This window comes from Salvelinus fontinalis, chromosome 26 (assembly GCF_029448725.1).
Source record: "Salvelinus fontinalis isolate EN_2023a chromosome 26, ASM2944872v1, whole genome shotgun sequence".
NCBI lineage: Eukaryota > Metazoa > Chordata > Actinopteri > Salmoniformes > Salmonidae > Salvelinus > Salvelinus fontinalis.
In genome coordinates, this window is record NC_074690.1 from 29,845,495 (window position 1) to 29,870,607 (window position 25,113).

A 25,113-nucleotide genomic window follows, 5' to 3' on the forward strand; every position below is an offset into this window, starting at 1 on the left:
AATTGTTCCATTCCCGTTTTAGTGTGGTAGTGTGGCCCCAGGCCAGAATCTGAACCAGCTGGCTGAGGGACCACCAATAACCACCCCTATCTGTGTAGAATTTGTCTTCAGGTTAAACCTTTCACTAAAAAATGTTTTTACCAAGTGCTGAAGAGACCTCATAGCATCTGTCTATAATCCATACGCAACCTACATCCACTAACTACCGTATTTCTACTAAAGAAGCTTTAGCGGTGATCCCTAACAACCTTAATTAATTTCCTCTAAACCATAGAAAACCACCATGTTGTAGTAATCCATCAGTCTCCTCTTCATAGTCGTTGGAAGTACTGGGTGCATCACTTAAATGAGATGAGGGTGATTCATTTTTGTCTCTCTCCATCAAGTAAACAAGATGTATATGAGATCAAATGAATGATTAGTGCAAAAGTACCTAGAGGCTAATAAAATAAACGTTATGCTGGCAGCTACTCCAGTTCTCACAGTTAGATGGTTGAGGTAGACCTCGGGAGGTTCTTTCCTCTTTTCAACCTCTTTAAAGAGACCACTAAAATGCCACCAGGGGGAGACAGACTGAAATATAAACGGATTTATTTGTCTATCTATCTCTGTATATACAAATGCAGGCCTTGGTTTTTGGGAGCTCATCAAAGACAACATATTGAACATATTTGAATGAAGCAGGACTGTTGGAGCATGGATACAGCAACTAATATGTGTTTTCCAAAAATAACAAGAGGATTTTGCTAAAAATTATACCATAAAATTTGACCAAAAAAAACATTGCGATGAATCTGTGGTTTGGGTCTGGCACAACTTAAAACCCTGTGGCTCAACATGTAGGTAATGTAGACAGTGCCCTCACATGCCCTCAGCCATTCTCCAATGAAGCTCAATCAAAGGATTTGAAAGAAAACAAATACAAACACTAACACTAACGGCGCCTCTTCAACCTCAGGGGGCGGAAGAAAGACCCTCACAAACTTTTAAAGATGCACAATTGAGAACATCCTGTCAGGATGTATCACCACCTGGTACGGCAACTGCACCGTCCACAACCGCAGGGCTCTCCAGAGGGTGGTGCGATCTCCCCAAAAATGTACAGTATATATTTATTTACCATTCTTTTACTTTTAGATTTGTGTGTATTGTTGTGAATTGTTAGATACTACTGCAGTGTTGGAGCTAGGAACACAAGCATTTCGCTACAACCGCAATAATATCTGCTAAATATGTGTATGTGACCAATAAAATTTGATTTGATTTATTTTAACTTAGGTCTGGCTGCCAGTGCTCTTCAGGTATTCTGCTGTGTCACTCTGCCCATAATTACAATGGTCCAGTTTATGGGGAAATCAATTCAATCAAACTGGTTAGTAAAATGAATTAAAGTCCTAATGAGCCTGTCAGCCAGGCCATCCTACAGCTGTGACATAAAAGCTTGCAATGTGTCATGAGAAGTGGAACTAACAGTTTTATGTTTGGCTTTGGGATAGTTTAAAGGCCAGTGCCAGAGGACCTGAGGGACCTACTGGGTACATAACTTAAAAGCATGTCTGACATGTATTGGGCTGCACAATCATGGATTAATTTAAAAACCAATAGATGAAGCTTAAAAGTAATTATAAAACTCACCAGTGCAGAGACCTTTAAAACCGGTGTAATGTGTGCTCTCAGTCTGGTCTTGGTCAGTACCCATGCTGCAGCATTCTGTATGTTTTGCAGTTGACCAAAGGCTTTCTTGGGTAGACCAGACAGGAGAGCATTACAGGAGTCAAGCCTGCTTGCAATAAAAGCATGGATGAGTCTCTCTGTATCAGCCTGAGAGAGAAACGGCCGCACCATAGCAATGTTCCTCGTGGTAAAAAGCTATTTAGGTCACATTCCTAATGTGTGATTCGAAATTGTGTTCAGAATCTAAAATAACACCTAGGTTTTTTATCTTTATTGCCCATGAATTAAAATGTGCAGCCAGATTCTCTCTTTGTGCTTTGGCTCCAACAATCTCTGTGCTTTTGGCTTCAACAATAAAACATGTTTGATTATTTTTAGAGGTAAATATAAAGTGGGCCTCTTATTTCATGTGTACAACATCATGATACTGGTCGTTTCTTTCCAGTTTCCAGGATATTTCAAGAGCAGTAGGAACCTCTCAGCTGTGCTTAAATAGCGCTGTAGAAATGACACATGTTTATTGATATACAGTAGATATTTGCCTTTGTTTTTTCATATGTGTCCTGAGTGGGATATCTCAGTTTTTTCATCACCTTAATGGGGAATCCGAGGCCTCCTTGGGCAGATGGGGCCTGCTGGACCTCAGGTAATAATACATTGATAAAACTTGCAATTTATCATTTTAGACAATAATCAAGTAGAAGGCAAAGTAGTCGCCATCAATGACTTGGTTGGCTCATCCTCTGTGTCATCATGACCTTGCCTTGCCTGCTGAGATCCATTCTGTGAAAGAGTAACTTAAAACCTTAAAGTGTTTTGAGAACCATGTAAAATGCTATATTTTCTTCTCTCACCCTTTTCATGTTCAGTCTCATTAAAGTTAAATTGTTTATGTGCTGCTCCATAATGCCATATCTGACTTACGCAATGAGGCTTACGCCCAACTATACATAACCACTTTAGAAGAACTGACAGGCCAATGAGGAAATAGCTGCAACTGTATTGTCATGTGATTTCAAATTATTCTCACATTCTCACCATTTTATTCTCCAGTGTTTTCTGTTTATCTTTCAATTTGTCTTTCTCCCTATATCATTTTGTGTGATAAAAGAAGCCTTTTGCCTCAGCTTTTTGATCTATAATAAAGTGTAGTCCTCAGAATTTCACATGATGAAAATCACAGTATTTTCATGAGGTTAATTTTACAATGCCAGATGATTATGCCGTTGTTTAAATGTTTAATCATCATTCAGGGTCATGGTCCGATGGGTCCACCTGGAACTTATGGATGTGAAGGTTCAAAGGTAACCAGTGAGCTCTTGCTCTTACTATAATTCCCCTACCCTAAGTAAGTGTGTGTGTCTGAGCTGCATGTACTGTGTGTGGGCATGTAAGTATGTATTATCGTATGTACACTGAACAAAAATATAAACAGAACATGTAAAGTGTTGGTCCCATGTTTCATGAACTGAAATACAGTGCATTCGGAAAGTATTCAGACACCTTGACTTTTTCCACATTTTGTTACGTTACAGCCTTATTCTAAAATGGATTAAAAGAGTTTTTTCCCCTCATCAATCTACACACAATACCCCATAATGACAAAGCAAAAACATATTTTCGTCATTTCTGCAATTGTATTAAACCCCAAAAAACTGAAATATCACATTTACATAAGTATTCAGACCCTTTACTCTGTACTTTGTTGAAGCACCTTTGGCAGCAATTACAGCCTTGAGTCTTCTTGGGTATGACGCTACAAGCTTGGCACACCTTTATTTGGAGAGTTTCTCCCACTCTTCTCTGCAGATCCTCTCAAGCTCTGTCAGGTTGGATGGGGTGTCAATGCACATCTATTTTCAGGTCTCTGGCTGGGCCACTCAAGGACATTCAGAGACTTGTCCCGAAGCCACTCCTGCATTGTCTTGGCTGTGTGCTTAGGGTCATTGTCATGTTCAAAGGTGAACCTTGACCCCAGTCTGAGGTCCTGAGTGCTCTGGAGCAGGTTTTCATAAAGGATATCTCTGTACTTTGCTCCGTTCACTTTAGCCTCGATCCTGATTAGTCTGCCAGTCCCTGCTGCTGAAAAACATCTCCACAGCATGATGCTTCCACCACCATGCTTCACCGCAGGGATGGTGCCAGGTTTCCTCCAGACGTAACGCTTTCATTCAGGCCAAGCATTCAGGCCAGATAATCTTGTTTCTCATGGTCAGAGTCCTTTAGGTGCCTTTTGGCAAACTCCAAGCTGGCTGTCATGTGCCTTTTACTGAGGAGTGGCTTCCGTCTGGCAACTCTACCATAAAGGCCTGATTGGTGGAGTGCTGCAGAGATGGTTGTCCTTCTGGAAGGTTCTCCCATCTCCACAGAGGAACACTGGTGCTCTGTTAGAGTGACCATCAGATTCTTGTTCACCTTCCTGCCAAGGCCCTTCTCCCCCGATTGCTCAGTTTGACTTGGCAGCCAGCTCTAGGAAGAGTCTTGATGGTTGCAAACGTCTTCCATTTAAGAATGATGGAGGCCACTGTGTTCTTGGGGACCTTCAATGCTGCAGAAATGTTTTGGTACCCTTCCCCATATCTGTGCCTCAACACAATCCTGTCTCCGAGCTCTAGGACAATAATTTTAACCTCATGGCCTGGTTTTTGCTCTGACATGCATTGTCAATTGTGGGACCTTATACAGACATGTGTGTGCCCTTCCAAATCATGTCTACCCAATTGAATTTACCGCAGGTGGACTCCAATCAAGTTGTAGAAACATCTCAAGGATGATCAATGGAAACAGTATTAACCTGAGCTCAATTTTGAGTCTCATAGCAAAAGGTATGAATACTTATGTAAATAAGGTATTTAAGTTTTTTATTTGTAATACATTTGCAAAAATTGTTCAAAACCTGTTTTCGCTTTTTCATTATGGGGTATTCTGTGTAGATTGATGAGAAAAAATATATTTAATTAATTTTAGAAAAAGGCTGTAATGTAAGAAAATTTGGAAAAAGGGAGGGGACTCTGAATACTTTCCGAATGCACTGTAAAAGATCCCAGAAATATTACATACACACAAAAAGCTTATTTCTCTCAAATTTTGGGCACAAATGTGTTTACTTACGCAGTCAGTCAGGAAAGCAAAGGCTAGCTTTTTCAAGCAGAAATTTGCATCCTGTAGCTCTAACTCCAAAAAGTTTTGTGACACTGTAAAGTCCATGGAGAACAAGAGCACCTCCTCCCAGCTGCCCACTGCACTGAGGTTAGGTAACACGGTCACCACCGATAAATCCATGATAATTGAACATTTCAATAAGCCTTTCCCTATGACTGGCCATGCCCTCCTCCTGGCTACTCCAACCCCGGCCAACAGCCCCCCCCCCCCCCCCCCCCCCCCCCCCCCCCCCGCAGCTTCTCGCCTGAGCCTCCCCAGCTTCTCCTTCACCCAAATCCAGATAGCAGATGTTCTGAAAGAGCCGCAAAACCTGGACCCGTACAAATCAGCTGGTTTAGACAATCTGGACCCTCTCTTTCTAAAATTATCCGCCGCCATTGTTGCAACCCCTATTACCAGCCTGTTCAACCGTCTCTTTCGTATCGTCCGAGATCCCTAAAGATTGGAAAGCTGCCGCGGTCATCCCCCTCTTCAAAGGGGGTGACACTCTAGACCCAAACTGCTATAGACCTATATCTATCCTGCCCTGCCTCTCTAAAGTCTTCGAAAGCCAAGTTAACTTCTTATGGCTGCGGGGCAGTATTGAGTAGCTTGGATGAATAAGGTGCCCAGAGTAAACTGCCTGCTACTCAGGCCCGGAAGCGAAGATATGCATATTATTATTAGATTTGGATAGAAAACACTCTGAAGTTTCTAAAACTGTTTGAATGATGTCTGTGAGTATAACAGAACTCATATGGCAGGCAAAAACCTGAGAGAAAATCCAACAAGGAAGTATGTGAACAAGGAAATCGGAAATCCAACAAGGAAATCGGTGAACATACCGTTTTCAAGTAATTGCCTATCCAAGATACAGTGTAAATTTGGTCCGATTGCACTTCCTAAGGCTTCCACTAGATGTCAACAGTCTTTAGAACCTTGTTTCAGGCTTCTACTGTGAAGGGGGAGCGAATAAGAGCTGTTTGACTAAGGGGTCTGGCAGAATGCCATGAGCTAAGTCACGTGCGCAGCCGTGAGAGCGAGCTGCGTTCCCTTTCATTTCTAAAGACAGAAGGAATTGTCCGGTTGGAATATTATTGACGATTTATGATAAAAACATCCTAAAGATTGTTTCTATACATCATTTGACATGTTTCTACGAACTGTAATGGAACTGTTTTGACTTTTCGTCTGGACTAAGTGCCTGCGCCTTGTGAATTTGGATTTGTGAACTAAACACGTGAACAAAAAGGAGGTATTTGGACATAAATGATGGATTTTATCGAACAAAACAAACATTTATTGTGGAACTGGGATTCCTGGGAGTGCATTCCGATGAAGATCATCAAAGGTAAGTGCATATTTATAATGCTATTTCTGAATTCTGTTGACTCCACAACATGGCGGGTATCTGTATGGCTTGTTTTGATGGCTGAGCGCTGTACTCAGATTATTCCATGGTGTGCTTTCGCTGTAAAGCTTTTTTGAAATCTGACACAGCGGTTGCATTAAGGAGAAGTATATCTTTAATTCCATGCATAACACTTGTATTTTCATCAACATTTATGATGAGTATTTCTGTAAATTGTTGTGGCTCTGCAAAATCACCAGATGTTTTGGAAGCAAAACATTACTGAACATAACGCGCCAATATAAACTGAGATTTTTGGATATAAATATGAACTTTATCGAACAAAACATACATGTATTGTGTAACATGAAGTCCTATGAGTACCATGTCATGAAGATCATCAAAGGTTAGTGATTAATTTTATCTCTATTTCTGCTTTTTGTGACTCCTCTCTTTAGCTGGAAAAATGGCTGTGTTTTTTGTGACGAGGCACTGACCTAACATAATGGTATGCTTTCGTCGTAAAGCCTTTATTAAATCGGACACTGTTGTGGGATTAACAACAAGTTTATCTTTAAAATGGTGTATAATACTTGTATGTTTGAGGAATTTTAATTATGAGATTTCTGTTGTTTGAATTTGGCGCCCTGCACTTTCACTGGCTGTTGTCAAATCAATCCCGTTAACGGGATTTCAGCCGTAAGAAGTTAATAAACAGATCACTGACCATTTCGAATCCCACCGTACCTTCTCTGCTGTGCAATTCGGTTTCCGAGCCGGTCACGGGTGCACCTCAGCCACGCTTAAGGTACTAAACGATATCATAACCGACATCGATAAAAGACAGTACTGTGCAGCCGTCTTCATCGACCTGGCCAAGGCTTTCGACTCTGTCAATCACCGTATTCTTATCGGCAGACTCAATAGCCTTGGTTTCTCTAATGACTGCCTCGCCTGGTTCACCAACTACTTTGCAGACAGAGTTCAGTGTGTCAAATCGGAGGGCCTGTTGTCCGGACCTCTGGCAGTCTCTATGGGGGTACCTCAGGGTTCAATTCTCGGGCCGACTCTTTTCTCTGTATATATCAATGATGTTGCTCTTGCTGCGGGTGATTCCCTGATCCACCTCTACGCAGACGACACCATTCTGTATACTTCTGGCCCTTCCTTGGACACTGTGCTAACTAACCTCCAAACGAGCTTCAATGCCATACAACACTCCTTCCGTGGCCTCCAACTGCTCTTAAACGCTAGCAAAACTTTTTTACATGCTTTTCAACCGTTCGCTGCCCACACCCGCCCGCTCGACTAGCATCACCAACCTGGACGGTTCTGACCTAGAATATGTGGACAACTATAAATACCTAGGTGTCTGGCTAGATTGTAAACTCTCCTTCCAGACTCATATTAAACATCTCCAATCCAAAATCAAATCTAGAATCGGCTTTCTATTTCGCAACAAAGCCTCCTTCACTCATGCCGCAAAACTTACCCGAGTAAAACTGACTATCCTACCGATCCTCGACTTCGGCGATGTCATCTACAAAATAGCTTCCAATACTCTACTCAGCAAACTGGATGCAGTCTATCACAGTGCCATCCGTTTTGTTACCAAATCACCTTATACCACCCACCACTGCGACCTGTATGCTCTAGTCGGCTGGCCCTCGCTACATATTCGTCGCCAGACCCACTGGCTCCAAGTCATCTATAAGTCTATGCTGGGTCACTGGCTTACTGGTGCTCTTCCATGCCGTCCCTAGGAGGGGTGCGTCACTTGAGTGGGTTGAGTCACTGACGTGATCTTCCTGTCTGGGTTGGCGCCCCCCTTGGGTTGTGCCGTGGCGGAGATCTTCATGGGCTATACTCGGCCTTGTCTCAGGATGGTAAGTTGGTGGTTGAAGATATCCCTCTAGTGGTGTGGGGGCTGTGCTTTGGCAAAGTGGGTGGGGTTATATCCTGCCTGTTTGGCCCTGTCCGGGGGTATCATCGGATGGGTCCACAGTGTCTCCTGACCCCTCCTGTCTCAGCCTCCAGTATTTGTGCTGCAGTAGTTTATGTGTCGGGGGGCTAGGGTCAGTCTGTTATATCTGGAGTACTTCTCCTGTCTTATCCGGTGTCCTGTGTGAATTTAAGTATGCTCTCTCTAATTCTCTCTTTCTTTCTCTCTCTCGGAGGACCTGAGCCCTAGGACCATGCCTCAGGACTACCTGGCATGATGACTCCTTGCTGTCCCCAGTCCACCTGGCCGTGCTGCTGCTCCAGTTTCAATTGTTCTGCCTGCGGCTATGGAACACTGACCTGTTCACCGGACGTGCTACCTGTCCCAGACCTGCTGTTTTCAACTCTCTAGAGACAGCAGGAGCGGTAGAGATACTCTTAATGATCGGCTATGAAAAGCCAACTGACATTTACTCCTGAGGTGCTGACTTGTTGCACCCTCAACAACTACTGTGATTATTATTATTTGACCATGCTGGTCATTTATGAACATTTGAACATCTTGGCCATGTTCTGTTATAATCTCCACCCGGCACAGCCAGAAGAGAACTGGCCACCCCTCATAGCCTGGTTCCTCTCTAGGTTTCTTCCTAGGTTTTGGCCTTTCTAGGGAGTTTTTTCTAGCCACCGTGCTTCTACACCTGCATTGCTTGCTGTTTGGGGTTTTAGGCTGGGTTTCTGTACAGCACTTTGAGATATCAGCTGATGTAAGAAGGGCTATATAAATACATTTGATTTGATTTGATATGCTAGGTAAAGCTCCGCCTTATCTCAGTTCACTGGTCACGATAACAACACCCACCCGTAGTACACGTTCCAGCAGGTATATCTCACTGATCATCCCCAAAGCCAACACCTCATTTGGCCGCCTTTCCTTCCAGTTCTCTGCTGCCAGTGACTGGAACGAATTGCAAAAATCGCTGAAGCTGGAGACTTATATTTCCCTCACCAACTTTAAACATCAGCTATCTGAGCAGCTAACTGATCGCTGCAGATGTATATAGTCCATCTGTAAATAGCCCACCCAATCTACCTACCTCATCCCCATACTGTTTTTATTTACTTTTCTGCTCTTTTGCACACCAGTATCTCTACTTGCACATCATCATCTGCTCATTTATCACTCCAGTGTTAATCTGCTAAATTGTAATTCTTCGCTCCTATGGCCTGTTTATTGCCTACCAGTGCCTACCATGCATTTTGCACGCACTGTATATAGACTTTCTTTTTTTCTACTGTGTCATTGACTTGTTTATTGTGTTATTGGCTTGTTTATTGTTTATTCTATGTTATTCCATGTGTAACTCTGTGTGGTTGTCTGTGTCACACTGCTTTGCTTTATCTTGGCCAGGTCACAATTGTAAATGAGAACTTGTTCTCAACTAGCCTACCTGGTTAAATAAAGGTGAAATAAAAAATAAATTAAAAAACTTCCCTGTTCATGAGCATTTCTTCTTTGCCAAGATAATCCATCCACCTGACCGGTGTGGCATTTCAAGAAGCTGATTAAACAGCATGCATTACAGAGGTGCACCTTGTGCTGGGGACAATAAAAGGCCCCTCTTAAATGTGGAGTTTTGTCACACAACACAATGCCACAGATGTCTCATATTTTGAGGGAGCATGCAATTGGCATGCTGACTGCAAGAATTTCCACCAGAGCTGTTGCCAGAGAATTTAATGTACATTTCTCTACCATAAACCGCCTCCAATGTTATTTTAGAGAATTTGGCACCAACCAGCCTCACCATCGCAGACCACATGTATAGTGTCGTGTGGGCGAGCGGTTTGCTGATTTCAATGTTGTGAACAGAGTGCCCACTGCTTGCTGTGGGGTTTTGGTATGGGCAGGCATAAGCTACGGACAACGAATACAATTGCATTTTATTGATGGCAATTTGAATGTATTGATGGCAATTTGAATGACGAGATTCTGATGCCCATTTTTATGCAATTCATCTGCCGCCATGACCTCATGTTTCAACATGATAGGCTAATGCTATTACTTTTTAAGATATGACCCAGGTGCAAACAGTGTTGAAGAAACTAAAGTTTAATCTTTAAACAGGGGCATGCAACCGACAGGTCAAGGCAGGCAGGGGTCAATAATCCAGAGAGGGTCTAAGGCCCCGGATCAGCAGGCGGGCTCAGGGTCAGGTCAGGCAGAGGTCGGCAATCCAGAGTAGAGGAAAAGGTACAGGATGGCAGGCAGGCTCAGGGTCAGGGCAGGCAGGAAAGTCAAAACCGGGAAACTAGAAAACAGGGACTATAGGAAAGACAGGAGCAAGGGAAACCACTGGTAGGTATGAACGAACAAAACGATCTCGCACAGACAGACAGGGGATAATGGGGAAGATGGGTGACACCTGGAGGGGGGTGGAGACAAGCACAAGGACAGGTGAAACAGATCAGGGCGTGACAAATGCACTGCCCCATGTTGTAAGGATCTGTACACAATTCCTGGAAGCTGAAAATGTCCTAGTTATTCCATAGCCTGCATACAGTACTCACCAGACATGTCACCTATTGAGCAAGTTTGGGATGCTCTGGATCGATGTGTATGACAGCGCGTTCCAGTTCCCGCCAATGTCCAGCAACTTCGCACAGCCATTGAATAGTAGTGGGATAATATTACCAGGCCACAATCAATAGCCTGGTCAACTCTATGCAAAGGAGATGTGTCACGCTGCAAAAGGCAAATGGTGGTCACACCAGATACTGACTGGTTTTCTGTGACCAACAGATGCATATCTGTATTCCCAGTCATGTGAAATCCATAGATTAGGGCCTAATGCCTTTATGTCAATTGACTGATTTCCTTATATGATCTGTAACTCAGTAAAATCTTTGAAGTTGTTGCATGTTGGGTTTATATTTTTGTTCAGTATACATGTGCATTTCGTCATGTAGTTGGTGTGTGTTCTGGGAGTAATGAGTGTGTTAACATGGGGGGCCCAATGGGTGTGTGGATCAGATGAACATCCTGGGACACCTGGACTGAAAGTAGGTCTTTTTTCACTTGTTTCGGATAGGTAAAAGATGCTATGCGATGTTCTAGTGTTGGGGGTTGTAAGTGGGTCTTTTCCATACAGGATTCACCTCAGGCAGAAAACTTTGCCTTTGGATTTCTCAGCATCATCAACTCACAACACATATCATTATATTTTACTGCTGTAGGCCTATGATTCCTGTGCTTTTGGCCTTGTGCCATTCAATACTAACTGGTAGAAGTCCCCTGAGAATTAAATACAAATTGCAGGACACGGAAAGGAAATAGGTTAGTGTGGCTTCATTTTAATGTCACAAGGAAGGCAGAATCAACTTGCATGTGCATGTATTATTGTTATACAGTATACAGTACTGTAATTGTTAAAGTTTTTCCTGTTGTTTCTCTAGGGAGCAGAGGGATTCAAGGGTTACCTGGTGACCAAGGACTGCCGGGGGTTCAAAGGTAATGAATTGCAAAATGATGCTCTCTTATCAACTATATTACAAAAGTAAGTTAACTCTGTAGAGTATGGCTTTTTTGGTTTATTAATTGTTATTATCATAATATGTCATATTAATAGTCATATGACTGACTGTAGGTAACATGTCTTCCATTGTTTTCAGGGGGAAACTGGAGAGCCTGGTCCCAAAGGAAGCAAGTATAAAACAACACGTGTGTTTAGTCCTTGTGCTTTTTAGATGTGTTCATGACTTATATTTTAAGAAACAGCAGTTAATGGTGTTTTCATTTTTCATCATCAACCTCCCATTCTGTTTCTCTAGGGTGAGAGGGGGAATAATGATGTGACTGAGACCCCTGGGACAAGAGTATTTAACTTTTCCCCTCTCTCGACTCTACTTGAGGGGCATGCATTACTCGTAACTGATATAGATGTTCATACTGCCTTTTAGACTCTGATTTCATGTTTTTCCATGTCATTGCCGCTCTGTAGGGTGAAACTGGGCTCAGAGGAAGCAAAGAAGAGGTACGTTTCATTAGTTTGTAAATATCTCACTTCTCAAATGTAACTTCTTGTTTGTGCCCTGAGAAATTCAGAAATCTACCTATACAGACCTACAGGTCTATTTTGAAGACTGTAACCCATTTCCATCTACAGTTTTCATGCGAGTAAAGTCATACCATATCAACCAAATATCATGATAGGCTAATTTGTTCTTTCGACATCGTGGTATCTTTTTGTGTCAGTAAAATGAATTATGTGAGAAATAACCATCATAACGAAGTAAATTTGGAGTCACGCAATGAAATTGTGTGTCCCACTACAACTCGGGAAACCACGCAGTTTAAATCTGGCAACAAAAAAATGTTGATTAACTTCACAGGGTGGTGAAAGTGCATGGTATGAGCTTGATGCTCCTTTCCAATAAATGTCAAGGGTTTTATTCTGGTGACATGATGATCAATGCTGTTTTGACAAATAAAAACATTTTCGCTCTTATCCATAATCTCATCATGTAGACTAGCCTATCCACAGAGCCTATCTGTACTGTATCTGCGATCTGTTGGCTAGAGCGCATGTGCCAAGACCAGAGTAGGGTACATTTACTATTTAAGCAACAGTTTTTGTGCCGAAACTATCCGTAGAGTTGAAAATGCGATGGAAATACATTGAACATTAGATTTAAGCAAAAAAGTCAATTTTGTGTGCCCTACGTCCTCACCCACTGATTTTTATCTGCAAGTCAGTTTGGTGGAAACACTACTGGTGTGAAAAGCATATATTTTCTTCATGCAGATTTTTGAATATTCGCATGAAAATGTGTCGCCAATTGGATGGAAACCTACGTAGCTATACAACCACATTATTTCACCAACACTGACACAAAAGAACAGAATACAAGTATGATGAAGAGAAGGGAATCTATTTCAGTATATAGTGGTTAGTTCAGTTCCCCATAACCGCCTCCACTGTCTCATGCGAACTTCTTGGTCTGTGACAAGTAGTACATACAGGTAATGTGGTTTGGACATTACCAATTATGCGTCACATCTTGGACAATCTTGGACAATTCCCAAAAATGATGCATGACTTTAGAAGCTTCTGATAGGCTAATTGACATCATTTGAGTCAATTGGAGGTGTACATGTGGATGTATTTCAAGGCCTACCTTCAAACTCTGTGCCTCTTTGCTTGACATCATAGGAAAATCAAAATAAATCAGCCAAGACCTCAGAAAAACAATTGTAGACCTCCACAAGTCTGGTTCATCCTTCGGAGCAATTTCTAAACGCCTGAAGGTACCACGTTCATCTGTACAAACAATAGTACGCAAGTATAAACACCATGGGACCACGCAGCCATCATACCGCTCAGGAAGACGTACTTTGGTGCGATAAGTGCAAATCAATCCCAGGAAGTTAAAGGAAGTTAGAGCTTGGTTGCAAATGGGTCTTCCAAATGGACAATGACCCCAAGCATACTTCCAAAGTTGTGTCAAAATGGCTCCAGGACAACAAAGTCAAGGTATTGGAGTGGCCCTCACAAAGCCCTGACCTCAATCCCATAGAACATTTGTGGGCAGAACTGAAAAAGCCTGTGCGAGCAAGAAGGCCTACAAACCTGACTCTGTTACACCAGCTCTGTCAGGAGGAATGGGCCAAAATTCACCCAACTTATTGTGGGAAGCTTGTGGAAGGCTACCCGAAACGTTTGCCCCAAGTTAAACAATTTAAAGGCAATGCTACCAAATACTAATTGAGTGTATGTAAACTTCTGACCCACTGGGAATGTGATGAAAGAAATAAAATCTGAAATAAGTCATTCTCTCTACTATTATTTTGACATTTCACATTCTTGAAATAAAGTGGTGATCCTAACTGACCTAAGACAGGGAATTTTTACTAGGATTCAATTTTTAGGAATTGTGAAAAACTGAGTTTAAATGTATTTGGCTAAGGTGAAAATAAACTTCCGACTTCAACTGTATGTAAACATACATCAATGCAATCTATAACACCAATTGAATTTGCTGTGATGATGTCCCACACCAGAAAGGTGTATCAGGAGACACTGGAGCCAGAGGGCCAGAGGGAAGGAAGGGGGATGTGGGTCTGATGGGAGCTGCTGGGCCTTGTGCCTCTCCTGGACAAGATGGGTTACCAGGGAAATCAGGAGAGCTTGGATACCCAGGGAAACCTGTACGTGGACCACGAGTAGAAGCGATTTTCCCCAAAATGTCAATAGAGTCATTACCAGCTCATTATCTTCAAGCATACTGATGTGAATGTATTGTCTTTCAGGGGAAGCCACCAACTGATGACCACTTGATGAAGCTTTGCGCTAATGTACTTCTAAGTATGTTCCCTGCTATTTTTTTTATGCATGACTATTATCTGTTGTATGGATTATTGAAGATTTAGACTGTTTCAAATGATAGACTCCAGAATGCTTGCTAGGAATGAAGGCATTAGGCAATCATTGATTGTTTTTATTTTTTCACCAAGTGCACGTATCCAGGGCATTTCGAAATAGTGAGGATGTTCGTAATTGTAGATCTAAGAAAGCATACAGCAGCATCCTGTTGGTCTACACATCATAACAGCGTGTTCACTAAACTACCCCCTGGAAACATCTGGAGCACTAGTGCAGCTTTCATTTCTGCATTTTGGAGAAAAAAACCACAAAATAGCAACAATACAGCTCGTATGGTGTTGCCTGTCTATGCAAACTCTGTGCTCCAGCCAAACGCTACAATACGCCCACGAATGTTAGTTTCTTCTCCGCAATGGTTCTAGATCTGACTACCTTCCCAACGATTTCTAGAAGGCAAACACATTCTAACCGTTCTGATTGGTCCCATAAATCGATGGTTTGGTTTGTCGGCCACAAATAATCCTATCCTTGTTATCCTTTTTCTATAAATGGCACACAATTCTTAGTCTGACAACTAAAATTATTTTGCTGCTCTATGTTCTCTACATACTTCAATCTGAGATTGCCATCATTGAAATATTAAAAATATTATTCTAATAGTGCTGATCATGATGACAGATATTATTGGCAAAATCACAAAGTTACATTATGACACATACCAACTTGTCAACTGTTATATCTTTTTTTGTTTTGTTTATTTATGTAATTTGTATTATTTGTTAAAAAGAATTGGAGGGTAGATCAGCTTTAATAGTGCAGATATATTGTAGATTCTATCAATGTAATTGTCTGCATAATTTCCAATCCCCCATACATTTTGGGGGTGTTTATATACACTGCTCAAAAAAATAAAGGGAACACTTAAACAACACAATGTAACTCGGCTGGTCGGCTGGCCCTCGCTACATGTTCGTCGTCAGACCCACTGGCTCCAGGTCATCTACAAGGCTATGCTAGGTAAAGTGCCGCCTTATCTCAGTTCACTGGTCACGATGGCTACACCCACCCGCAGCACGCGCTCCAGCAGGTGTATCTCACTGATCATCCCTAAAGCTAAAACCTCATTTGGACGCCTTTCCTTCCAGTTCTCTGCTGCCTGCGACTGGAACGAATTGCAAAAATCTCTGAAGTTGGAGACTTTTATCTCCCTCAACAACTTTAAAAATCTGCTATCCGAGCAGCTAACCGATCACTGCAGCTGTACATAGTCCATCTGTAAACTACCCACCCAATTTACCTACCTCACCCCCCATACTGCTTTTATTTATTTACTTTTCTGCTCTTTTGCACACCAGTATCTCTTCTTGCACATGTTCATCTGATGATTTATCACTCCAGTGTTAATCTGCTAAATTGTAATTATTCGATTTTTTGCCTACCTCATGCCTTTTGCACACATTGTATATAGATTCTCTTTTTTCTACCATGTTATTGACTTGTTTATTGTTTACTCCATGTGTAACTCTGTGTTGTCTGTTCACACTGCTATGCTTTATCTTGGCCAGGTCGCAGTTGCAAATGAGAACTTGTTCTCAACTAGCCTACCTGGTTAAATAAAGGTGAAATAAAAATAAAAATAAAAACTCCAAGTCAATCACACTTCTGTGAAATCAAACTGTCCACTTAGGAAGCAACACTGATTGACAATCAATTTCACATGCTGTTGTGCAAATGGAATAAACAAAAGGTGGAAATTATAGGCAATTAGCAAGACACCCCCCAAAACAGGAGTGATTCTGCAGGTGGTGACCACAGACCACTTCTCAGTTCCTATGCTTCCTGGCTGATGTTTTGGTCACTTTTGAATGCTGGCGGTGCTCTCACTCTAGTGGTAGCATGAGACGGAGTCTACAACCCACACAAGTGGCTCAGGTAGTGCAGTTCATCCAGGATGGCACATCAATGCGAACTGTGGCAAAAAGGTTTGCTGTGTCTGTCAGCGTAGTGTCCAGAGCATGCAGGCGCTACCAGGAGACAGGCCAGTACATCGGGAGACGTGGAGGAGGCCGTAGGAGGGCAACAACCCAGCAGCAGGACAGCTACCTCCGCCTTTGTGCAAGGAGGTGCACTGCCAGAGCCCTGCAAAATGACCTCCAGCAGGCCACAAATGTGCATCATCAGCTGGTTGCTATATGGTTGAATCATCAGCATACATGGCACACATGCTTTGTTTAATGCCAGTGTCAGGTCATTGGTAAAAATAGAAAAGAGTAGAGGGCCTAGAGAGCTGCCCTGCGGTGCATCACACTTTACATGTTTGACATTAGAGAAGCTTACATTAAAGACAACCCTTTGAGTTCTATTAGATAGATAGCTCTGAATCCACAATATGGCAGAGGTTGAAAAGCCATAACACAGGTTATGGTCAATAATGTCAAAGGCTGCATGGAAAATCTAACAGTACAGCTCCCACAATCTTCTTTTTATCATTTTCTTTCAACCAATCATCAGTCATTTCTGTCAGTGCAGTACATGTTGAGTGCCTTCTCTATAAGCATGCTGAAAGTCTCTTGTTAATTTCTTTACAGAGAAATAGCATTGTATTTGGTCAAACACCATTTTTTCCAACAGTTTACTAAGAGTTGGCAGCAAGCTTATAGGTCTACTGTTAGAACCAGTAAAGGCCGCTTTACCGCTCTTGGGTAGTGGAATTACTTTGGCTTCCCTCCAGGCCTGAGGACAAAGACTTTCCTCTAGGCTCAGATTAAAGGTATGACAGAAAGGAGTGGCTATAGAGTCAGCTACCATCCTCAGTAGCTTTCCATCTAAGTTGTCAATGCCAGGATGTTTATTGATCGATAACAAGAATTTTTCCACCTCACCCACACTAACTTTACAAAATTCGAACTTGCAATGCTTTTCTTTCATTATTAGATTTTTATGCATGAGTACAATTGCTCACTGTTTGTTGTTGGCATTTCCTGCCTAAGTTTGCCCACTTTGCCAATGAAGTAATCATTAAAATGATTGACAACATCAAATGGTTTGGTGATGAATAAGCCATCTGATTTGATGAAAGATGGAGTTGAATTTGTCTTTCTGCCCATAATTTAATTTAAAGTACTCCAAAGTCTTTATATCATTGATCTTGGCTTCATAATACAATTTCTTCTTCTTTTGTTGAGTTTACTCACATCATTTCTCAATTTGCAGTAAGTAAGCCAGTCAGATGTGCAGCCAGATTTATTAGCCATTCCTATTGCCCCATCTCTTTCAACCATACAGTTTTTCAATTCCTCATCAATCCATGGAGCCTTAACAGTTCTAACAGTCAGTTTCTTAACAGGTGCATGTTTATCAATAATTGGAAGAAGCAATTTCATAAATTCATCAAGTGCAGTCTGGATGCTCCTCATAAATCACATCAGACCAACAAATATTTTTAGAGTCACAGCATGATGATCTCTTATACACTATTTTAGGCTTAGCTGTTGGAACTTTGGCTTTCATGGATATAGCCACTACATTGTGATCACTGCATCCAATGGGTATGGATACAGCTTTAGATCAAAGTTCAACAGCATTAGTAAAAATGTGATCGATACATGTGGATGATCTTGTTCCTGTAGTGTTTGTAAACACCCTGGTAGGTTGATTAATAACCTGAACAAGATTACAGGCACTGGTTACAGTGAGAAGCTTCCTCTTGAGCGGACAGCTTGATGAAAACCAGTCAATATTCAGGTCCCCAAGAAAGTAGACCTCTCTGTTTACATCACATACATTATCAAGCATTTCACACAGTATATTTAGATACTGACTGTTAGTACTTGGTGGCCTATAGCAACACCCCAAAAAGAAAAGGCTTTAGATGTGCCAAGTGAAGCTACAAACTCATAGGCTTGGCTCTCTCATCCCTTCCAGGCTTCTGGGAGGCAGGGTGGACAATGAGCCTGTCATGGCAGATGTAAGCAATGTCCCCACGCGCTCTGGCAGCTTTCATGGCTGGGATCAGTTCTTTCCTCTTCTGGCGCACAGCTTCAGGATAGACCTTGTTGAGGAATATATAAGTTCCTCTCAAGTTCTTGGCTCTTTCCAGAACAGCTACCTTGTCCTTGAACCTCAGGAACTTGACCACTATTGGCCTGGGCCTGTCACCTGGGCCGGTGGTGGGTTTTCACCTATTTCACCTTTATTTAACCAGGTAGGCCAGTTGAGAACAAGTTCTCATTTACAACTGCGACCTGGCCAAGATAAAGCAAAGCAGTGCGACAAAATCAAACAACACAGAGTTGCATAAACAGACATACAGTCAATAACATAATAGAAAATATCTATGTATAGTTTGTGCAAATGTAGAAGAGTAGGGAGGTAGGCAATAAATAGGCCATAGAGGCGAAATAACTACAATTCAGCATTAACACTGGAGTGATGTGATGTGCAGATGATGACGTTCAAGTAGAGATACCCTCTTTCTCTTTTGCACCAGGTAAGTAATAATATAGGGGTGAGGTAGTTGGGTGTGCAATTTACAGGTGGGCTATGTACAGGTACAGTGATCGGTAAGCTGCTCTGACAGATGATGCTTAAAGTTAGAGAGGGTGATATAAGACTCCAGTTTCAGTGATTTTTGCAATTCGTTCCAGTCATTGGCAGCATAGAACTGGAAGGAAAGGCGGCCTCCCACCGGCTTACTCCCACCGGCTTTCGTCTTTGTCATGGTAGCTAGCAACGTAGGTTACGCTGTTACTCCTCGCAGTTCCAGACAGGCTGGTCACATGGAAGATTGAAAATAACAAACAGCAGGGATCTAGACAGCCACAAACCTGGGACAATCCGCGGTCCCAGCCACAATGGCTAACCACGTTGCGGGCTGCGTTCATGAAAACCCTGCTGGCTTGATATGCAGCTAGCTGCGACGCCAAATAGCTCCTCAGACCTGTCCTTGGTCGGCAGGATCACTGGAAAGAGACAAGCAGTCCCAGCAACTGATGCCTACTGAGTCGCGGGATCCAAACTGAGAAGCTAGCTAGCAACCAAGAACTTTCCAATACATTTTCAAACAACAAACTTTCCAAACAAACAAAACCTAGCTCTTCCTCGTTCCGCATTCAACAGGAAGTGATGGGAAGTTAACTATGATGGGATGGATTATCGCTGCAGAATGCTGTGGTAGCCATGTGTGCCCTGATTTCAAAATAAATAACAGACAGTGTCATCAGCAAAGCATCCCCACACCATAACACCACTTCCTCCATGCTTTACGGTGGGAAATACACATGCAGAGATCATCTGTTCACCCACACTGCGTCTCACAAAGACACCGCGGTTGGAACCAAAAATCTTCAATTTGGACTCCAGACCAAAGGACAAATTTCCACCGGTCTAATGTCCATTGCTCGTGTTTCTTGGCCTAAGGAACTCTCTTCTTATTATTGATGTCCTTTAGTTGTGGTTTCTTTGAAGCAATATGACCATGAAGGCCTGATTCAAACAGTCTCCTCTGAACAGTTGATGTTGAGAGGTGTCTGTTACTTGAACTCTGTGAAACATTTATGGCCATGAGAGGTAAAAGTTTCCCTAGTGCAGGTTTAAATGAACACAACCTTAAGTAAGCAAATCAAATGGGCATGTAAAAGCAACACAAGTAAAGCAATGTGCATGTAAGAACAATAACAATATGTAAACAAATCCAATGTGCAGGTGTTGACATTAAAATAACAACACAAAATATGTAAACAAATCAAATGAACAGCACTGATTGTATGGCCTAACATCCTGTATGTATGCATCTTTGTTCACTTGAGATTGAAATGTAAAAATGTCAGCATATTTACTTTGTCCGGTTTAAGTAGTGATCTGAGAGGAGAGACAATGTGCCTGCTGGCACTGAACACTCTCTCTGATGGCACGCTGGTTGCTGGGATGCACAAAAGCTTCCTGGCAACCCAGGCAAGGTGAGGTAGCTCTGATGCATGGCCCCTCTACCACACCAGTGGATCCTTTTCTGTTGGAATGGGTGGCAGAGACGGGTAGACCTTGATCTCTTCTTTCACTCTGCCTTCTGGGGAGGTCGGAATCTGACCCTCTTCACCTCTCTGCTGCCTTGTTGAGGTAATATTTCTCAGCAACCCAGCCAGGCCTTTCCCCTCCGATACCGCTGTGGGGGTGTTGGTGGTGGAGGTGCTGCTAGTGCTTTGTGGTTCTTCCTTGACTTGTGCAGCTGCCAGCTTCAAGGCCTCCTGGACACAGCTGCCAGTGTAAACCTTTGCAGCCTCAGGCTCATCTAACAAGCTCCTTTTGAAGCGGTGGTCAATGAAACAAGCCATGTGCATGACTCTCTTTGCATCTGTTGTTAAGGTCTTCTCTCATTACCCTTTTCATCTCCTTGGTCAGGGATGGCTTCGTATCCTTTTCCACCAGAACATCATGGGTGATGTGGTCCAGGACAGGCTTGCTGGCTGACAGTGTCACTCGTGTCTCTGAGGCAAGTGCATCTGTAAACTTGCTGAGAGCTTCAAGGAGCTGTCACATTTGCTCCATGACACTTATGTTGGCATCCTTAGGCATCAGATGCCATGTTCCTCTTTCTCTAGCCAGTGTCACACAGACTGGCTGCTGTTGACTGAGGAAACGCTCAAGCATCTTGTGTGTAGATCCCCATCGGGTCACCACATCATGTATCAAAGCCTTCAGTGGCATATTGAGGGCAGCTTGCTTTTCTCTCAGTTCTCAGTCCTTCCAGCTCCGTGAGAAGCCTTGGGCCAGATGATGGCAGGCCTTGACTGAGATGGCCAAATTCAAATTATGGCCAAAGCACCCAAGCCACAGATCTGGGAACTCTTCAAAAGCCTTGATCATGTTTGTGGCGTTGTTTGTGGTTATGCAGACCAGGTCTTTCTTGTTGATCCCCCACTCTTCCAGCATATTCTCAAAAAACTCTCTGATGTTGTGTGCCGTGTGATCTCCTGGGAAGAACGGTTTCCAGCCAGTTTGATTCCAGTTGCCAGTCTGGGGTGAGGTAATCGATAGTAAAGCTAATGTAGGGTTGACCACCCCCGCTTTCACTGGTCTAGAGATCAGTAGTTGCAGGAAACCCTGTGGCTTGAGCCAAATTTTTTCCAACATCAGCTTTAACCTGGTTGTACAGGTTAGGGATTTCAGTCTTGGAAAATAATGTTTGTGGTGACACTTTGTAGTGAGACACGGAAACCTTCATTAGCCTCAGAAAGCCAGGCCTCTCAACAATTTGAAATGGCATCATGTCCTTTGCAATGTAATATGAAAGGGCTACAGTGAGGTCTTGAACATGTTTTGATGTGGTTGCATAAGCTGCCTGCCTTTTAAATGCTTGCTCGAGTGTCTGTGTCACAACTGTAGATGAGGAGGGACCAGTAGCATCACTGGGTTTTCCTGTTGCACGCCCACTATGTAAACAAGGGAATAGCAAATGTATTATTATTATTATTATTGGTGTTGTTACATTATAATTATTATTATTCACTCCTCTAGGTCACCAGGCTGCTCGTTATGGCGCACACCTGTCACCATTGTTACGCGCACCTGCACGTCATCAGACTCACTTGGACTCCATCACTTCCTTGATTACCTGCCATATATATGTCACTCCATTTTGTTCCTTTCCCAGATGTCACTGTTTCTGTTTCATGTCTGTGTGCTGTTCGAGGTTCTTGTTTTGTATTATGTTCTGTTTATTTTATTAAAACACTCACTCTCTGAACGTGCTTCCCAACTCTCAGCGCACATCGTTACAGAATGACGCCTCACCTAAGGGAAGCATCAGGGAGAGCTTCTTTTTTTTTTTGGTCAGGCTCTCATGCCTCAGCCGGATCGACAGGCTCCCCTGCCTCAGCCAGCTCGTCGGGCTTTCATGTCTTTGCAAGACTCCCCTGCTTCCACTGGCTCGTCAGGCTCCTCTGCTTCAGCCGGTCTGTCAGGTTCCCGCGTCCCAGCCGGCGACAGGTTTCCGCGCATCAGCGGGGGTGATCGGTCCGAACCCGATCTCCGGGATCGTCCCTTGGGTTGGCATCCTGCGGCTGGAGCCGAACGCGCCGGGGAGGGGGTACCGTCAGTTATGCTCTCTCTCCGGCGCTCTAGGTCACCATGCTCCTGCGTCTCAGCCAGATAGAGTTTCCTGTGCCTCTGCAGAGGTGACCGGTCCACTCCTGTTCTCCGGGATCGTCATTTTGGTCGGCGTTCTGCGGCAGGAGCCGCGCGTCGGGGAGGGGGTACTGTCACGTGTGCTCCCTCTCCGAACTCTAGGCCACCAGGCTGCTCGCTATGGCACACACCTTTCACACGTGCGTGCGCATCGTCAGACTCACCTGGACTCCATCACTTCGATGATTACCTGCCCTATATATGTCACTCCCTTTGGTTCTTTCTCCAGATGTCACTGTTTCTGTTTCGTGTTTGTGTGCTGTTCGAGGTTCTTGTTTTGTATTATGTTCTGTTTATTTTATTAAAACACTCACTCCCTGAACTTGCTTCCCAACTCTCAGCGCACATCGTTACTCACTCACTTACTCACACACACACAGTATCTTCTGTTTTGCATTTGAGTATATGCAATGACCCCATGCACAATTGACATAAATACAAATGAGTCTTAAGAAGACAGTGATAGTAATTGCGATGAGTCCAACAATTGACATAAATACATGAGTCTTGTATAGGAGAATATAGTGTTTCTCCTGTTGGAACACTTTTAAAACCAAGTCGATGACTGACGGATTTTAAATGAACAAAATTATGTTGGTTGGGTGACTAAACTACATAACGTGTTATCGTGTGCAATGGGAGAATAGAGTCTGCAGACACACGACGCATACAGCAGCAGAACAACGTGTAGTGTTTTTACAAGCTTCAGTTTACATTAATGAGAAGCTATTAGCAAGTTAGACAGACAAACCATGACATTTTTCCCCATTCCAAAGTCCCCACAGCTAAAAGTTAACTTACCTTGCATTCACTATAAAGTAGTGGGTGGTGGTCACGAAGATGACTCAAGAGATTTGAAGTGTTGCCCCCTTTCACAGCGATTTTTTTTGGGCATGTTATGCAGACAGGGTGACCATCTTCGATTAAGTTTCCCTCAGCACTCTTGTAAAACACAAAATACGATCACTCTGAAAAATCTCCAGAGCGCTGTCACTGCCTTCCGCCATGTTTTCACACAAAACAAAACAAAACCCACATTGCATGCTACGCCTGCGTCAGACTGTTGCTTATTTTGGTTGATGCTGGACAGTATTTTCCGTGAGTTTTTCAAACCGTGTTTTAATGAAACGGTAATACTAACCGTCGGAAATGTTACCATGGTTTAACGTGAAACCAGTAACCGTTTCATCCCTAGTCCAAACACACCAAGACAGTCGTGAAGAGGGAATGACAACGCCTATTCTCCCTCAGGAGACTGAAAAGATTTGTCATGGGTCCTCAGATCCTCAAAAAGTTCTACAGCTGCCCCATCGAGAGCATCCTGACTGGTTGCATCACCGCCTGGTATGGCAACTGCTACAGAGGGTAGTGTGTATGGCCCAGTACATCACTGGGGCCAAGCTTCCTGCCATCCAGTACCTCTAAACCAGGCGGTGTCAGAGAAAGGCCCTAAACATTGGCAAAGACTCCAGCCACACTAGTCATAGACTGTACTCTCTGCTACCGCACAGCAAGCGGTACCAGAGCGCCAAGTCTAGGTCCAAAAGGCTTCTTAACAGCTTCTACCCCCAAGCCATAAGACTCCCGAACAGTTAATTAAAATGGCCACCCAGACTATTTGCATTCTCCCCCCACCCACATTTTTACACTGCTGCTATTCTCTGTTTGTTATCCATGCATAGTCACTTTACCTCTACCTACATGTACATATTACCTCAATTACCTCGACTAACCTGTCACGCCCTAACCTTAGAGATCCTTTTTATGTCTCTATTTTGGTTTGGTCAGGGTGTGAGTTGGGGTGGGTATTCTATGTTCTATTATTTGTATTTCTATGTTTTGGCCGGGTAGGGTTCTCAATCAGGGACAGCTGTCTATCGTTGTCTCTGATTGAGAATCATACTTAGGTAGCCCTTTTTCCCACCTGTCTTTGTGGGAAGTTGACTTTGTTTATGGCACATAGCCTTTAGCTTCATGGTTTGTTTTGTACTGTTTATTGTTTTATCGGCGTATTCACTTAAATAAAGGAATATGTACGCTCACCACACTGCACTTTGGTCCTCTTCCTTCAACAGCCGTGACATAACCTGTGCCCCCACACGTCGACTCTGTACCGGTACCCCCTGTATATAGCCACACTACTGTTATTTTATTATTGCTCCTTAATTCTTTTTTTTTCTTTCTTTGTATTTTTTACTTTAGTTTATTTTGGTAAATACTTTGACACATATTTTTCATAAAACTGCATTGTTGGTTAAGGACTTGTAAGTAAGCACCAGCTGTCAGAGCAGCTTACCGATCACTGTACCTGTACACAGCCAATCTGTAAATAGCACAACCAATTACCTCATCCCCATAATGTTACTTATCCTCTTGCTCTGTTGCACCACAGTATCTCTACTTGCACATCATCATCTGCACATCTATCACTCCAGTGTTAAT

The 25,113-nt window shown here is 43.0% G+C and overlaps 1 long non-coding RNA gene across 1 annotated transcript; it reads left to right on the forward strand.

Moving 5' to 3' along the window:
• Positions 1 to 11,487: 11,487 nt before the first annotated feature.
• LOC129824539 (uncharacterized) lies at positions 11,488 to 14,307 on the forward strand. The gene is made up of 3 exons (XR_008754763.1): positions 11,488 to 11,618; positions 11,780 to 12,141; positions 14,169 to 14,307. It is a non-coding gene; the product is annotated as an uncharacterized LOC129824539 (long non-coding RNA).
• The last annotated feature ends 10,806 nt before the right edge of the window (positions 14,308 to 25,113 follow it).